Source organism: Garra rufa, chromosome 14, assembly GCF_049309525.1.
Source record: "Garra rufa chromosome 14, GarRuf1.0, whole genome shotgun sequence".
In the NCBI taxonomy this organism is placed as follows: domain Eukaryota; kingdom Metazoa; phylum Chordata; class Actinopteri; order Cypriniformes; family Cyprinidae; genus Garra; species Garra rufa.
The window spans coordinates 37,708,054-37,723,053 of NC_133374.1; the positions used below are offsets into that span (position 1 = coordinate 37,708,054).

At 45.6% G+C, this 15,000-nt stretch overlaps 28 non-coding genes across 28 annotated transcripts; all 28 read left to right on the top strand.

Moving 5' to 3' along the window:
- Positions 1-108: 108 nt before the first annotated feature.
- Positions 109-181, top strand: trnak-uuu (transfer RNA lysine (anticodon UUU)). The gene has a single exon. It is a non-coding gene; the product is annotated as a tRNA-Lys (tRNA).
- Positions 182-442: 261 nt separating this feature from the next.
- trnas-aga (transfer RNA serine (anticodon AGA)) lies at positions 443-524 on the top strand. The gene has a single exon. It is a non-coding gene; the product is annotated as a tRNA-Ser (tRNA).
- Positions 525-870: 346 nt separating this feature from the next.
- Positions 871-942, top strand: trnah-gug (transfer RNA histidin (anticodon GUG)). The gene has a single exon. It is a non-coding gene; the product is annotated as a tRNA-His (tRNA).
- A 580-nt stretch (positions 943-1,522) lies between these two features.
- Positions 1,523-1,604, top strand: trnas-aga (transfer RNA serine (anticodon AGA)). The gene has a single exon. It is a non-coding gene; the product is annotated as a tRNA-Ser (tRNA).
- Positions 1,605-2,314: 710 nt separating this feature from the next.
- Positions 2,315-2,386, top strand: trnah-gug (transfer RNA histidin (anticodon GUG)). The gene has a single exon. It is a non-coding gene; the product is annotated as a tRNA-His (tRNA).
- Positions 2,387-2,712: 326 nt separating this feature from the next.
- On the top strand, positions 2,713-2,785 carry trnak-uuu (transfer RNA lysine (anticodon UUU)). Its single transcript has one exon. It is a non-coding gene; the product is annotated as a tRNA-Lys (tRNA).
- A 261-nt stretch (positions 2,786-3,046) lies between these two features.
- On the top strand, positions 3,047-3,128 carry trnas-aga (transfer RNA serine (anticodon AGA)). The gene has a single exon. It is a non-coding gene; the product is annotated as a tRNA-Ser (tRNA).
- A 346-nt stretch (positions 3,129-3,474) lies between these two features.
- trnah-gug (transfer RNA histidin (anticodon GUG)) lies at positions 3,475-3,546 on the top strand. Its single transcript has one exon. It is a non-coding gene; the product is annotated as a tRNA-His (tRNA).
- Positions 3,547-4,126: 580 nt separating this feature from the next.
- On the top strand, positions 4,127-4,208 carry trnas-aga (transfer RNA serine (anticodon AGA)). Its single transcript has one exon. It is a non-coding gene; the product is annotated as a tRNA-Ser (tRNA).
- Positions 4,209-5,316: 1,108 nt separating this feature from the next.
- Positions 5,317-5,389, top strand: trnak-uuu (transfer RNA lysine (anticodon UUU)). Its single transcript has one exon. It is a non-coding gene; the product is annotated as a tRNA-Lys (tRNA).
- A 261-nt stretch (positions 5,390-5,650) lies between these two features.
- Positions 5,651-5,732, top strand: trnas-aga (transfer RNA serine (anticodon AGA)). Its single transcript has one exon. It is a non-coding gene; the product is annotated as a tRNA-Ser (tRNA).
- A 346-nt stretch (positions 5,733-6,078) lies between these two features.
- trnah-gug (transfer RNA histidin (anticodon GUG)) lies at positions 6,079-6,150 on the top strand. Its single transcript has one exon. It is a non-coding gene; the product is annotated as a tRNA-His (tRNA).
- Positions 6,151-6,730: 580 nt separating this feature from the next.
- On the top strand, positions 6,731-6,812 carry trnas-aga (transfer RNA serine (anticodon AGA)). The gene has a single exon. It is a non-coding gene; the product is annotated as a tRNA-Ser (tRNA).
- Positions 6,813-7,522: 710 nt separating this feature from the next.
- Positions 7,523-7,594, top strand: trnah-gug (transfer RNA histidin (anticodon GUG)). Its single transcript has one exon. It is a non-coding gene; the product is annotated as a tRNA-His (tRNA).
- A 326-nt stretch (positions 7,595-7,920) lies between these two features.
- On the top strand, positions 7,921-7,993 carry trnak-uuu (transfer RNA lysine (anticodon UUU)). The gene has a single exon. It is a non-coding gene; the product is annotated as a tRNA-Lys (tRNA).
- A 261-nt stretch (positions 7,994-8,254) lies between these two features.
- Positions 8,255-8,336, top strand: trnas-aga (transfer RNA serine (anticodon AGA)). Its single transcript has one exon. It is a non-coding gene; the product is annotated as a tRNA-Ser (tRNA).
- Positions 8,337-8,682: 346 nt separating this feature from the next.
- On the top strand, positions 8,683-8,754 carry trnah-gug (transfer RNA histidin (anticodon GUG)). Its single transcript has one exon. It is a non-coding gene; the product is annotated as a tRNA-His (tRNA).
- Positions 8,755-9,334: 580 nt separating this feature from the next.
- On the top strand, positions 9,335-9,416 carry trnas-aga (transfer RNA serine (anticodon AGA)). Its single transcript has one exon. It is a non-coding gene; the product is annotated as a tRNA-Ser (tRNA).
- Positions 9,417-10,128: 712 nt separating this feature from the next.
- trnah-gug (transfer RNA histidin (anticodon GUG)) lies at positions 10,129-10,200 on the top strand. The gene has a single exon. It is a non-coding gene; the product is annotated as a tRNA-His (tRNA).
- Positions 10,201-10,526: 326 nt separating this feature from the next.
- trnak-uuu (transfer RNA lysine (anticodon UUU)) lies at positions 10,527-10,599 on the top strand. Its single transcript has one exon. It is a non-coding gene; the product is annotated as a tRNA-Lys (tRNA).
- A 261-nt stretch (positions 10,600-10,860) lies between these two features.
- On the top strand, positions 10,861-10,942 carry trnas-aga (transfer RNA serine (anticodon AGA)). The gene has a single exon. It is a non-coding gene; the product is annotated as a tRNA-Ser (tRNA).
- Positions 10,943-11,288: 346 nt separating this feature from the next.
- trnah-gug (transfer RNA histidin (anticodon GUG)) lies at positions 11,289-11,360 on the top strand. Its single transcript has one exon. It is a non-coding gene; the product is annotated as a tRNA-His (tRNA).
- Positions 11,361-11,940: 580 nt separating this feature from the next.
- Positions 11,941-12,022, top strand: trnas-aga (transfer RNA serine (anticodon AGA)). The gene has a single exon. It is a non-coding gene; the product is annotated as a tRNA-Ser (tRNA).
- Positions 12,023-12,732: 710 nt separating this feature from the next.
- Positions 12,733-12,804, top strand: trnah-gug (transfer RNA histidin (anticodon GUG)). The gene has a single exon. It is a non-coding gene; the product is annotated as a tRNA-His (tRNA).
- Positions 12,805-13,130: 326 nt separating this feature from the next.
- trnak-uuu (transfer RNA lysine (anticodon UUU)) lies at positions 13,131-13,203 on the top strand. The gene has a single exon. It is a non-coding gene; the product is annotated as a tRNA-Lys (tRNA).
- A 261-nt stretch (positions 13,204-13,464) lies between these two features.
- trnas-aga (transfer RNA serine (anticodon AGA)) lies at positions 13,465-13,546 on the top strand. The gene has a single exon. It is a non-coding gene; the product is annotated as a tRNA-Ser (tRNA).
- A 346-nt stretch (positions 13,547-13,892) lies between these two features.
- trnah-gug (transfer RNA histidin (anticodon GUG)) lies at positions 13,893-13,964 on the top strand. The gene has a single exon. It is a non-coding gene; the product is annotated as a tRNA-His (tRNA).
- A 580-nt stretch (positions 13,965-14,544) lies between these two features.
- Positions 14,545-14,626, top strand: trnas-aga (transfer RNA serine (anticodon AGA)). The gene has a single exon. It is a non-coding gene; the product is annotated as a tRNA-Ser (tRNA).
- Positions 14,627-15,000: the final 374 nt, after the last annotated feature.

Consider the following 15,000-nt stretch of genomic DNA (forward strand, 5'->3'; position numbering starts at 1 on the left):
TTCCTTCAACTTGAATTGTCACACAAAAGAAAATCTTGCATCAGAATTTTTTTCTCCCACCAACGTTATCACTGTTGCTGCGCAATACCGCAGCGCGTTGGAGGAGAAGCCCGGATAGCTCAGTCGGTAGAGCATCAGACTTTTAATCTGAGGGTCCAGGGTTCAAGTCCCTGTTCGGGCGGGTGATGTTTGTTTTGTGCAGCAGGACCTTTTGCTGTTGAGCTCTTTCTGGTCTACCTTGGTGCCATGCAGCAACGCATGAGTTGAAAGGACATGGAATAGTCATTGAGGGTGTGGACAAGTGGTTAAGGTGACGGGCTACAAATTCATTTTGTTCTCCTTGTGCAGGTTTGAATCCTGTTAACAGCATGAGCTTGCTTTCGGTGAGCAACGCCACAAAACATGAAATGAAAGAACATGGAAATACGGCCACCTTGTATTTGTAGTCGTGGCCGAGTGGTTAAGGCGATGGACTAGAAATCCATTGGGGTCTCCCCGCGCAGGTTCGAATCCTGCCGACTACGTGAATGTTTTTATCTTGCCTTTGGTTTGGACATTCTGGAGGCCGACTTTATAAACTAGTCACTATTACAATAAACTCTATAAAAAGAGTCATGTTAGGAAAAACGTTCTGTCTGTAAGCCAAAGAGCACAAGACTGTATTGTACCCAGGGGCATCACAGGCAGCACCTCCAATGGCAGACTGGTCATGTGTGCAGCAGATTTGCTCTTTGGTATAAACACCTGCACCTTTGATGTACAATATTTTCTTTTTTAACTTGAAGGTTTTATCTGCAAGCTAAAGAGGACAAGACTGGTTGGTATTTAGCGGCATCTCAAGCAGGCTCTCCAGTGGCAGAGTGGTCGCTTGCCGTGATCGTATAGTGGTTAGTGCTCTGCGTTGTGGCCGCAGCAACCCCGGTTCGAATCCGGGTCACGGCAGATTTTTCAGAATGACATTGAAATTGAGTTTCATGTTGCCACCTGTATGTCAGCCCTGTTTTTTGCACACACTCTGTTTCTGACAAGCTCTGAGTGTTAGAGTGAGTTTCCACTTGAACCTTTTTGGAGAGCCTAAGCTCTCAGGTTTGAACCCTGCTGACAATGAGTGGATTCCTCTTTCATGACTTCGGTTGTCTCTTTGTACATGAGGTTCTTTTCCTTCAACTTTAGATGCCACACAAGAGAAAATCATGCATCAGAGGGTCCTGGGTTCAAGTCCCTGTTCGGGCGGGAGATGTTTGCTTAGTGTAGCAGTACCTTTTTTCTGTTGAGTTTATGTTGGTCTACCTTGGTGCCATGCACCAACGCCGCAAGGCAAGAGATGGAAGGACATGGTAACACAACAGTTCTTAGGGGTGTGGCCAAGTGGTTAAGGTTATGGACTACTTTTATTTTGAGGGTCCAGAGTTCAAGTCCCTGCTCAGGCGAGTGAAGTAGTACCTTTTTCTGTTGAGCTTCCGGCTGGTCTACACTGGAGCAACGGCAGAAGGCATGAGATGAAAGGACATTTAGCCACTTCGTAGTCGTGGCCGAGTGGTTAAGGCGATGGACTAGAAATCCATTGGGGTCTCCCCGCGCAGGTTCGAATCCTGCCGACTACGTGGACATTTTCATCTTGTTTTTGGTTTGGACATTCTGGAGCCCGACTTTAAAAACAGTGACTATTACAATATACTCTTTGAAAAGAGTCATGTTAGGAAAAACATTCTGTCTTTAAGCTAAAGCGTACAAGACTGTTTTGTATCCAGAGGCATCACGGGCAGCACCTCCAATGGCAGACTGGTAATGTGTGATCGCATAGTGGTTAGTAGTCTGTGTTGTTGCTGCAGAAAAGCTGGTCTGAATTCTGGATCATGGCGGGTGTTTTTAGAGTGGAACTGAAATTGAGCTCTATGTTGCCACCTTTCCTTCAAGCACAGTTTTTTGTACAATGTGTCGCTGACATGCTCTGAGTGTTTGAGTGATTTGCCACTGGGAGCTTCTTTGTGAGCCCAAACTTCCAGGCTTAAACCCTGCCAACCATGGGAGTATTCCTCCATCAGTTATGGCTCCGTTGCTTCAGAGGGAACATGGTGCTGATACATTTTCTAATCACTAGGTGTCAGTACATTTGCTGACTGTTTCACAGAGTGAAGTAGATTTGCTCTTTGGTATAAACAACTGCACATTTGATGTACAATATACTGTTTTTTAACTAATACTGCTAAAAAGAAAAAGGGAAAAAAAGAAAAAAAGGTTTGTCTGCAAGGACAAGGCTGGTTGGTATTCAGTGGGACCCCAAGCAGGCTCTCCAGTGGCAGAGTGGTAGTTCGCTGTGATCGTATAGTGGTTAGTACTCTGCGTTGTGGCCGCAGCAACCCCGGTTCGAATCCGGGTCACGGCAGGTTTTTCAGAATGACACTGAAATTGAGTTTCATGTTGCCACCTGTACGTCAGCCCTGTTATTTTGTGGACAGTCTGTTTCTGACAAGCTCTGACTGTTAGAGTGAATTGAAACTTGAACCTTTTTTTGAAAGCCTAAACTCTCAGGTTTGATCCCTGCTGACAATGAGTGTCTTCCTCTGTCATGCCTTTGGATGTCTCTTTGTACAAGAGGTTATTTTCCTTCAACTTGAATTGTCACACAAAAGAAAATCTTGCATCAGAATTTTTTTCTCCCACCAACGTTATCACTGTTGCTGCGCAATACCGCAGCGCGTTGGAGGAGAAGCCCGGATAGCTCAGTCGGTAGAGCATCAGACTTTTAATCTGAGGGTCCAGGGTTCAAGTCCCTGTTCGGGCGGGTGATGTTTGTTTTGTGCAGCAGGACCTTTTGCCGTTGAGCTCTTTCTGGTCTACCTTGGTGCCATGCAGCAACGCATGAGTTGAAAGGACATGGAATAGTCATTGAGGGTGTGGACAAGTGGTTAAGGTGACGGGCTACAAATTCATTTTGTTCTCCTTGTGCAGGTTTGAATCCTGTTAACAGCATGAGCTTGCTTTCGGTGAGCAACGCCACAAAACATGAAATGAAAGAACATGGAAATACGGCCACCTTGTATTTGTAGTCGTGGCCGAGTGGTTAAGGCGATGGACTAGAAATCCATTGGGGTCTCCCCGCGCAGGTTCGAATCCTGCCGACTACGTGAACGTTTTTATCTTGCCTTTGGTTTGGACATTCTGGAGGCCGACTTTATAAACTAGTCACTATTACAATAAACTCTATAAAAAGAGTCATGTTAGGAAAAACGTTCTGTCTGTAAGCCAAAGAGCACAAGACTGTATTGTACCCAGGGGCATCACAGGCAGCACCTCCAATGGCAGACTGGTCATGTGTGCAGCAGATTTGCTCTTTGGTATAAACACCTGCACCTTTGATGTACAATATTTTCTTTTTTAACTTGAAGGTTTTATCTGCAAGCTAAAGAGGACAAGACTGGTTGGTATTTAGCGGCATCTCAAGCAGGCTCTCCAGTGGCAGAGTGGTCGCTTGCCGTGATCGTATAGTGGTTAGTACTCTGCGTTGTGGCCGCAGCAACCCCGGTTCGAATCCGGGTCACGGCAGATTTTTCAGAATGACATTGAAATTGAGTTTCATGTTGCCACCTGTATGTCAGCCCTGTTTTTTGCACACACTCTGTTTCTGACAAGCTCTGAGTGTTAGAGTGAGTTTCCACTTGAACCTTTTTGGAGAGCCTAAGCTCTCAGGTTTGAACCCTGCTGACAATGAGTGGATTCCTCTTTCATGACTTCGGTTGTCTCTTTGTACATGAGGTTCTTTTCCTTCAACTTTAGATGCCACACAAGAGAAAATCATGCATCAGAGGGTCCTGGGTTCAAGTCCCTGTTCGGGCGGGAGATGTTTGCTTAGTGTAGCAGTACCTTTTTTCTGTTGAGTTTATGTTGGTCTACCTTGGTGCCATGCACCAACGCCGCAAGGCAAGAGATGGAAGGACATGGTAACACAACAGTTCTTAGGGGTGTGGCCAAGTGGTTAAGGTTATGGACTACTTTTATTTTGAGGGTCCAGAGTTCAAGTCCCTGCTCAGGCGAGTGAAGTAGTACCTTTTTCTGTTGAGCTTCCGGCTGGTCTACACTGGAGCAACGGCAGAAGGCATGAGATGAAAGGACATTTAGCCACTTCGTAGTCGTGGCCGAGTGGTTAAGGCGATGGACTAGAAATCCATTGGGGTCTCCCCGCGCAGGTTCGAATCCTGCCGACTACGTGGACATTTTCATCTTGTTTTTGGTTTGGACATTCTGGAGCCCGACTTTAAAAACAGTGACTATTACAATATACTCTTTGAAAAGAGTCATGTTAGGAAAAACATTCTGTCTTTAAGCTAAAGCGTACAAGACTGTTTTGTATCCAGAGGCATCACGGGCAGCACCTCCAATGGCAGACTGGTAATGTGTGATCGCATAGTGGTTAGTAGTCTGTGTTGTTGCTGCAGAAAAGCTGGTCTGAATTCTGGATCATGGCGGGTGTTTTTAGAGTGGAACTGAAATTGAGCTCTATGTTGCCACCTTTCCTTCAAGCACAGTTTTTTGTACAATGTGTCGCTGACATGCTCTGAGTGTTTGAGTGATTTGCCACTGGGAGCTTCTTTGAGAGCCCAAACTTCCAGGCTTAAACCCTGCCAACCATGGGAGTATTCCTCCATCAGTTTTGGCTCCGTTGCTTCAGAGGGAACATGGTGCTGATACATTTTCTAATCACTAGGTGTCAGTACATTTGCTGACTGTTTCACAGAGTGAAGTAGATTTGCTCTTTGGTATAAACAACTGCACATTTGATGTACAATATACTGTTTTTTAACTAATACTGCTAAAAAGAAAAAGGGAAAAAAAGAAAAAAAGGTTTGTCTGCAAGGACAAGGCTGGTTGGTATTCAGTGGGACCCCAAGCAGGCTCTCCAGTGGCAGAGTGGTAGTTCGCCGTGATTGTATAGTGGTTAGTACTCTGCGTTGTGGCTGCAGCAACCCCGGTTTGAGTCCGGGTCACGGCAGGTTTTTCAGAATGACACTGAAATTGAGTTTCATGTTGCCACCTGTACGTCAGCCCTGTTATTTTGTGGACAGTCTGTTTCTGACAAGCTCTGACTGTTAGAGTGAATTGAAACTTGAACCTTTTTTTGAAAGCCTAAACTCTCAGGTTTGATCCCTGCTGACAATGAGTGTCTTCCTCTGTCATGCCTTTGGATGTCTCTTTGTACAAGAGGTTATTTTCCTTCAACTTGAATTGTCACACAAAAGAAAATCTTGCATCAGAATTTTTTTCTCCCACCAACGTTATCACTGTTGCTGCGCAATACCGCAGCGCGTTGGAGGAGAAGCCCGGATAGCTCAGTCGGTAGAGCATCAGACTTTTAATCTGAGGGTCCAGGGTTCAAGTCCCTGTTCGGGCGGGTGATGTTTGTTTTGTGCAGCAGGACCTTTTGCCGTTGAGCTCTTTCTGGTCTACCTTGGTGCCATGCAGCAGCGCATGAGTTGAAAGGACATGGAATAGTCATTGAGGGTGTGGACAAGTGGTTAAGGTGACGGGCTACAAATTCATTTTGTTCTCCTTGTGCAGGTTTGAATCCTGTTAACAGCATGAGCTTGCTTTCGGTGAGCAACGCCACAAAACATGAAATGAAAGAACATGGAAATACGGCCACCTTGTATTTGTAGTCGTGGCCGAGTGGTTAAGGCGATGGACTAGAAATCCATTGGGGTCTCCCCGCGCAGGTTCGAATCCTGCCGACTACGTGAACGTTTTTATCTTGCCTTTGGTTTGGACATTCTGGAGGCCGACTTTATAAACTAGTCACTATTACAATAAACTCTATAAAAAGAGTCATGTTAGGAAAAACGTTCTGTCTGTAAGCCAAAGAGCACAAGACTGTATTGTACCCAGGGGCATCACAGGCAGCACCTCCAATGGCAGACTGGTCATGTGTGCAGCAGATTTGCTCTTTGGTATAAACACCTGCACCTTTGATGTACAATATTTTCTTTTTTAACTTGAAGGTTTTATCTGCAAGCTAAAGAGGACAAGACTGGTTGGTATTTAGCGGCATCTCAAGCAGGCTCTCCAGTGGCAGAGTGGTCGCTTGCCGTGATCGTATAGTGGTTAGTACTCTGCGTTGTGGCCGCAGCAACCCCGGTTCGAATCCGGGTCACGGCAGATTTTTCAGAATGACATTGAAATTGAGTTTCATGTTGCCACCTGTATGTCAGCCCTGTTTTTTGCACACACTCTGTTTCTGACAAGCTCTGAGTGTTAGAGTGAGTTTCCACTTGAACCTTTTTGGAGAGCCTAAGCTCTCAGGTTTGAACCCTGCTGACAATGAGTGGATTCCTCTTTCATGACTTCGGTTGTCTCTTTGTACATGAGGTTCTTTTCCTTCAACTTTAGATGCCACACAAGAGAAAATCATGCATCAGAGGGTCCTGGGTTCAAGTCCCTGTTCGGGCGGGAGATGTTTGCTTAGTGTAGCAGTACCTTTTTTCTGTTGAGTTTATGTTGGTCTACCTTGGTGCCATGCACCAACGCCGCAAGGCAAGAGATGGAAGGACATGGTAACACAACAGTTCTTAGGGGTGTGGCCAAGTGGTTAAGGTTATGGACTACTTTTATTTTGAGGGTCCAGAGTTCAAGTCCCTGCTCAGGCGAGTGAAGTAGTACCTTTTTCTGTTGAGCTTCCGGCTGGTCTACACTGGAGCAACGGCAGAAGGCATGAGATGAAAGGACATTTAGCCACTTCGTAGTCGTGGCCGAGTGGTTAAGGCGATGGACTAGAAATCCATTGGGGTCTCCCCGCGCAGGTTCGAATCCTGCCGACTACGTGGACATTTTCATCTTGTTTTTGGTTTGGACATTCTGGAGCCCGACTTTAAAAACAGTGACTATTACAATATACTCTTTGAAAAGAGTCATGTTAGGAAAAACATTCTGTCTTTAAGCTAAAGCGTACAAGACTGTTTTGTATCCAGAGGCATCACGGGCAGCACCTCCAATGGCAGACTGGTAATGTGTGATCGCATAGTGGTTAGTAGTCTGTGTTGTTGCTGCAGAAAAGCTGGTCTGAATTCTGGATCATGGCGGGTGTTTTTAGAGTGGAACTGAAATTGAGCTCTATGTTGCCACCTTTCCTTCAAGCACAGTTTTTTGTACAATGTGTCGCTGACATGCTCTGAGTGTTTGAGTGATTTGCCACTGGGAGCTTCTTTGAGAGCCCAAACTTCCAGGCTTAAACCCTGCCAACCATGGGAGTATTCCTCCATCAGTTTTGGCTCCGTTGCTTCAGAGGGAACATGGTGCTGATACATTTTCTAATCACTAGGTGTCAGTACATTTGCTGACTGTTTCACAGAGTGAAGTAGATTTGCTCTTTGGTATAAACAACTGCACATTTGATGTACAATATACTGTTTTTTAACTAATACTGCTAAAAAGAAAAAGGGAAAAAAAGAAAAAAAGGTTTGTCTGCAAGGACAAGGCTGGTTGGTATTCAGTGGGACCCCAAGCAGGCTCTCCAGTGGCAGAGTGGTAGTTCGCCGTGATCGTATAGTGGTTAGTACTCTGCGTTGTGGCCGCAGCAACCCCGGTTCGAATCCGGGTCACGGCAGGTTTTTCAGAATGACACTGAAATTGAGTTTCATGTTGCCACCTGTACGTCAGCCCTGTTATTTTGTGGACAGTCTGTTTCTGACAAGCTCTGACTGTTAGAGTGAATTGAAACTTGAACCTTTTTTTGAAAGCCTAAACTCTCAGGTTTGATCCCTGCTGACAATGAGTGTCTTCCTCTGTCATGCCTTTGGATGTCTCTTTGTACAAGAGGTTATTTTCCTTCAACTTGAATTGTCACACAAAAGAAAATCTTGCATCAGAATTTTTTTCTCCCACCAACGTTATCACTGTTGCTGCGCAATACCGCAGCGCGTTGGAGGAGAAGCCCGGATAGCTCAGTCGGTAGAGCATCAGACTTTTAATCTGAGGGTCCAGGGTTCAAGTCCCTGTTCGGGCGGGTGATGTTTGTTTTGTGCAGCAGGACCTTTTGCTGTTGAGCTCTTTCTGGTCTACCTTGGTGCCATGCAGCAACGCATGAGTTGAAAGGACATGGAATAGTCATTGAGGGTGTGGACAAGTGGTTAAGGTGACGGGCTACAAATTCATTTTGTTCTCCTTGTGCAGGTTTGAATCCTGTTAACAGCATGAGCTTGCTTTCGGTGAGCAACGCCACAAAACATGAAATGAAAGAACATGGAAATACGGCCACCTTGTATTTGTAGTCGTGGCCGAGTGGTTAAGGCGATGGACTAGAAATCCATTGGGGTCTCCCCGCGCAGGTTCGAATCCTGCCGACTACGTGAATGTTTTTATCTTGCCTTTGGTTTGGACATTCTGGAGGCCGACTTTATAAACTAGTCACTATTACAATAAACTCTATAAAAAGAGTCATGTTAGGAAAAACGTTCTGTCTGTAAGCCAAAGAGCACAAGACTGTATTGTACCCAGGGGCATCACAGGCAGCACCTCCAATGGCAGACTGGTCATGTGTGCAGCAGATTTGCTCTTTGGTATAAACACCTGCACCTTTGATGTACAATATTTTCTTTTTTAACTTGAAGGTTTTATCTGCAAGCTAAAGAGGACAAGACTGGTTGGTATTTAGCGGCATCTCAAGCAGGCTCTCCAGTGGCAGAGTGGTCGCTTGCCGTGATCGTATAGTGGTTAGTGCTCTGCGTTGTGGCCGCAGCAACCCCGGTTCGAATCCGGGTCACGGCAGATTTTTCAGAATGACATTGAAATTGAGTTTCATGTTGCCACCTGTATGTCAGCCCTGTTTTTTGCACACACTCTGTTTCTGACAAGCTCTGAGTGTTAGAGTGAGTTTCCACTTGAACCTTTTTGGAGAGCCTAAGCTCTCAGGTTTGAACCCTGCTGACAATGAGTGGATTCCTCTTTCATGACTTCGGTTGTCTCTTTGTACATGAGGTTCTTTTCCTTCAACTTTAGATGCCACACAAGAGAAAATCATGCATCAGAGGGTCCTGGGTTCAAGTCCCTGTTCGGGCGGGAGATGTTTGCTTAGTGTAGCAGTACCTTTTTTCTGTTGAGTTTATGTTGGTCTACCTTGGTGCCATGCACCAACGCCGCAAGGCAAGAGATGGAAGGACATGGTAACACAACAGTTCTTAGGGGTGTGGCCAAGTGGTTAAGGTTATGGACTACTTTTATTTTGAGGGTCCAGAGTTCAAGTCCCTGCTCAGGCGAGTGAAGTAGTACCTTTTTCTGTTGAGCTTCCGGCTGGTCTACACTGGAGCAACGGCAGAAGGCATGAGATGAAAGGACATTTAGCCACTTCGTAGTCGTGGCCGAGTGGTTAAGGCGATGGACTAGAAATCCATTGGGGTCTCCCCGCGCAGGTTCGAATCCTGCCGACTACGTGGACATTTTCATCTTGTTTTTGGTTTGGACATTCTGGAGCCCGACTTTAAAAACAGTGACTATTACAATATACTCTTTGAAAAGAGTCATGTTAGGAAAAACATTCTGTCTTTAAGCTAAAGCGTACAAGACTGTTTTGTATCCAGAGGCATCACGGGCAGCACCTCCAATGGCAGACTGGTAATGTGTGATCGCATAGTGGTTAGTAGTCTGTGTTGTTGCTGCAGAAAAGCTGGTCTGAATTCTGGATCATGGCGGGTGTTTTTAGAGTGGAACTGAAATTGAGCTCTATGTTGCCACCTTTCCTTCAAGCACAGTTTTTTGTACAATGTGTCGCTGACATGCTCTGAGTGTTTGAGTGATTTGCCACTGGGAGCTTCTTTGAGAGCCCAAACTTCCAGGCTTAAACCCTGCCAACCATGGGAGTATTCCTCCATCAGTTTTGGCTCCGTTGCTTCAGAGGGAACATGGTGCTGATACATTTTCTAATCACTAGGTGTCAGTACATTTGCTGACTGTTTCACAGAGTGAAGTAGATTTGCTCTTTGGTATAAACAACTGCACATTTGATGTACAATATACTGTTTTTTAACTAATACTGCTAAAAAGAAAAAGGGAAAAAAAGAAAAAAAAAGGTTTGTCTGCAAGGACAAGGCTGGTTGGTATTCAGTGGGACCCCAAGCAGGCTCTCCAGTGGCAGAGTGGTAGTTCGCCGTGATCGTATAGTGGTTAGTACTCTGCGTTGTGGCCGCAGCAACCCCGGTTCGAATCCGGGTCACGGCAGGTTTTTCAGAATGACACTGAAATTGAGTTTCATGTTGCCACCTGTACGTCAGCCCTGTTATTTTGTGGACAGTCTGTTTCTGACAAGCTCTGACTGTTAGAGTGAATTGAAACTTGAACCTTTTTTTGAAAGCCTAAACTCTCAGGTTTGATCCCTGCTGACAATGAGTGTCTTCCTCTGTCATGCCTTTGGATGTCTCTTTGTACAAGAGGTTATTTTCCTTCAACTTGAATTGTCACACAAAAGAAAATCTTGCATCAGAATTTTTTTCTCCCACCAACGTTATCACTGTTGCTGCGCAATACCGCAGCGCGTTGGAGGAGAAGCCCGGATAGCTCAGTCGGTAGAGCATCAGACTTTTAATCTGAGGGTCCAGGGTTCAAGTCCCTGTTCGGGCGGGTGATGTTTGTTTTGTGCAGCAGGACCTTTTGCCGTTGAGCTCTTTCTGGTCTACCTTGGTGCCATGCAGCAACGCATGAGTTGAAAGGACATGGAATAGTCATTGAGGGTGTGGACAAGTGGTTAAGGTGACGGGCTACAAATTCATTTTGTTCTCCTTGTGCAGGTTTGAATCCTGTTAACAGCATGAGCTTGCTTTCGGTGAGCAACGCCACAAAACATGAAATGAAAGAACATGGAAATACGGCCACCTTGTATTTGTAGTCGTGGCCGAGTGGTTAAGGCGATGGACTAGAAATCCATTGGGGTCTCCCCGCGCAGGTTCGAATCCTGCCGACTACGTGAACGTTTTTATCTTGCCTTTGGTTTGGACATTCTGGAGGCCGACTTTATAAACTAGTCACTATTACAATAAACTCTATAAAAAGAGTCATGTTAGGAAAAACGTTCTGTCTGTAAGCCAAAGAGCACAAGACTGTATTGTACCCAGGGGCATCACAGGCAGCACCTCCAATGGCAGACTGGTCATGTGTGCAGCAGATTTGCTCTTTGGTATAAACACCTGCACCTTTGATGTACAATATTTTCTTTTTTAACTTGAAGGTTTTATCTGCAAGCTAAAGAGGACAAGACTGGTTGGTATTTAGCGGCATCTCAAGCAGGCTCTCCAGTGGCAGAGTGGTCGCTTGCCGTGATCGTATAGTGGTTAGTGCTCTGCGTTGTGGCCGCAGCAACCCCGGTTCGAATCCGGGTCACGGCAGATTTTTCAGAATGACATTGAAATTGAGTTTCATGTTGCCACCTGTATGTCAGCCCTGTTTTTTGCACACACTCTGTTTCTGACAAGCTCTGAGTGTTAGAGTGAGTTTCCACTTGAACCTTTTTGGAGAGCCTAAGCTCTCAGGTTTGAACCCTGCTGACAATGAGTGGATTCCTCTTTCATGACTTCGGTTGTCTCTTTGTACATGAGGTTCTTTTCCTTCAACTTAAGATGCCACACAAGAGAAAATCATGCATCAGAGGGTCCTGGGTTCAAGTCCCTGTTCGGGCGGGAGATGTTTGCTTAGTGTAGCAGTACCTTTTTTCTGTTGAGTTTATGTTGGTCTACCTTGGTGCCATGCACCAACGCCGCAAGGCAAGAGATGGAAGGACATGGTAACACAACAGTTCTTAGGGGTGTGGCCAAGTGGTTAAGGTTATGGACTACTTTTATTTTGAGGGTCCAGAGTTCAAGTCCCTGCTCAGGCGAGTGAAGTAGTACCTTTTTCTGTTGAGCTTCCGGCTGGTCTACACTGGAGCAACGGCAGAAGGCATGAGATGAAAGGACATTTAGCCACTTCGTAGTCGTGGCCGAGTGGTTAAGGCGATGGACTAGAAATCCATTGGGGTCTCCCCGCGCAGGTTCGAATCCTGCCGACTACGTGGACATTTTCATCTTGTTTTTGGTTTGGACATTCTGGAGCCCGACTTTAAAAACAGTGACTATTACAATATACTCTTTGAAAAGAGTCATGTTAGGAAAAACATTCTGTCTTTAAGCTAAAGCGTACAAGACTGTTTTGTATCCAGAGGCATCACGGGCAGCACCTCCAATGGCAGACTGGTAATGTGTGATCGCATAGTGGTTAGTAGTCTGTGTTGTTGCTGCAGAAAAGCTGGTCTGAATTCTGGATCATGGCGGGTGTTTTTAGAGTGGAACTGAAATTGAGCTCTATGTTGCCACCTTTCCTTCAAGCACAGTTTTTTGTACAATGTGTCGCTGACATGCTCTGAGTGTTTGAGTGATTTGCCACTGGGAGCTTCTTTGAGAGCCCAAACTTCCAGGCTTAAACCCTGCCAACCATGGGAGTATTCCTCCATCAGTTTTGGCTCCGTTGCTTCAGAGGGAACATGGTGCTGATACATTTTCTAATCACTAGGTGTCAGTACATTTGCTGACTGTTTCACAGAGTGAAGTAGATTTGCTCTTTGGTATAAACAACTGCACATTTGATGTACAATATACTGTTTTTTAACTAATACTGCTAAAAAGAAAAAGGGAAAAAAAGAAAAAAAGGTTTGTCTGCAAGGACAAGGCTGGTTGGTATTCAGTGGGACCCCAAGCAGGCTCTCCAGTGGCAGAGTGGTAGTTCGCCGTGATCGTATAGTGGTTAGTACTCTGCGTTGTGGCCGCAGCAACCCCGGTTCGAATCCGGGTCACGGCAGGTTTTTCAGAATGACACTGAAATTGAGTTTCATGTTGCCACCTGTACGTCAGCCCTGTTATTTTGTGGACAGTCTGTTTCTGACAAGCTCTGACTGTTAGAGTGAATTGAAACTTGAACCTTTTTTTGAAAGCCTAAACTCTCAGGTTTGATCCCTGCTGACAATGAGTGTCTTCCTCTGTCATGCCTTTGGATGTCTCTTTGTACAAGAGGTTATTTTCCTTCAACTTGAATTGTCACACAAAAGAAAATCTTGCATCAGAATTTTTTTCTCCCACCAACGTTATCACTGTTGCTACGCAATACCGCAGCGCGTTGGAGGAGAAGCCCGGATAGCTCAGTCGGTAGAGCATCAGACTTTTAATCTGAGGGTCCAGGGTTCAAGTCCCTGTTCGGGCGGGTGATGTTTGTTTTGTGCAGCAGGACCTTTTGCCGTTGAGCTCTTTCTGGTCTACCTTGGTGCCATGCAGCAACGCATGAGTTGAAAGGACATGGAATAGTCATTGAGGGTGTGGACAAGTGGTTAAGGTGACGGGCTACAAATTCATTTTGTTCTCCTTGTGCAGGTTTGAATCCTGTTAACAGCATGAGCTTGCTTTCGGTGAGCAACGCCACAAAACATGAAATGAAAGAACATGGAAATACGGCTGCCTTGTATTTGTAGTCGTGGCCGAGTGGTTAAGGCGATGGACTAGAAATCCATTGGGGTCTCCCCGCGCAGGTTCGAATCCTGCCGACTACGTGAACGTTTTTATCTTGCCTTTGGTTTGGACATTCTGGAGGCCGACTTTATAAACTAGTCACTATTACAATAAACTCTATAAAAAGAGTCATGTTAGGAAAAACGTTCTGTCTGTAAGCCAAAGAGCACAAGACTGTATTGTACCCAGGGGCATCACAGGCAGCACCTCCAATGGCAGACTGGTCATGTGTGCAGCAGATTTGCTCTTTGGTATAAACACCTGCACCTTTGATGTACAATATTTTCTTTTTTAACTTGAAGGTTTTATCTGCAAGCTAAAGAGGACAAGACTGGTTGGTATTTAGCGGCATCTCAAGCAGGCTCTCCAGTGGCAGAGTGGTCGCTTGCCGTGATCGTATAGTGGTTAGAACTCTGCGTTGTGGCCGCAGCAACCCCGGTTCGAATCCGGGTCACGGCAGATTTTTCAGAATGACATTGAAATTGAGTTTCATGTTGCCACCTGTATGTCAGCCCTGTTTTTTGCACACACTCTGTTTCTGACAAGCTCTGAGTGTTAGAGTGAGTTTCCACTTGAACCTTTTTGGAGAGCCTAAGCTCTCAGGTTTGAACCCTGCTGACAATGAGTGGATTCCTCTTTCATGACTTCGGTTGTCTCTTTGTACATGAGGTTCTTTTCCTTCAACTTTAGATGCCACACAAGAGAAAATCATGCATCAGAGGGTCCTGGGTTCAAGTCCCTGTTCGGGCGGGAGATGTTTGCTTAGTGTAGCAGTACCTTTTTTCTGTTGAGTTTATGTTGGTCTACCTTGGTGCCATGCACCAACGCCGCAAGGCAAGAGATGGAAGGACATGGTAACACAACAGTTCTTAGGGGTGTGGCCAAGTGGTTAAGGTTATGGACTACTTTTATTTTGAGGGTCCAGAGTTCAAGTCCCTGCTCAGGCGAGTGAAGTAGTACCTTTTTCTGTTGAGCTTCCGGCTGGTCTACACTGGAGCAACGGCAGAAGGCATGAGATGAAAGGACATTTAGCCACTTCGTAGTCGTGGCCGAGTGGTTAAGGCGATGGACTAGAAATCCATTGGGGTCTCCCCGCGCAGGTTCGAATCCTGCCGACTACGTGGACATTTTCATCTTGTTTTTGGTTTGGACATTCTGGAGCCCGACTTTAAAAACAGTGACTATTACAAAATACTCTTTGAAAAGAGTCATGTTAGGAAAAACATTCTGTCTTTAAGCTAAAGCGTACAAGACTGTTTTGTATCCAGAGGCATCACGGGCAGCACCTCCAATGGCAGACTGGTAATGTGTGATCGCATAGTGGTTAGTAGTCTGTGTTGTTGCTGCAGAAAAGCTGGTCTGAATTCTGGATCATGGCGGGTGTTTTTAGAGTGGAACTGAAATTGAGCTCTATGTTGCCACCTTTCCTTCAAGCACAGTTTTTTGTACAATGTGTCGCTGACATGCTCTGAGTGTTTGAGTGATTTGCCACTGG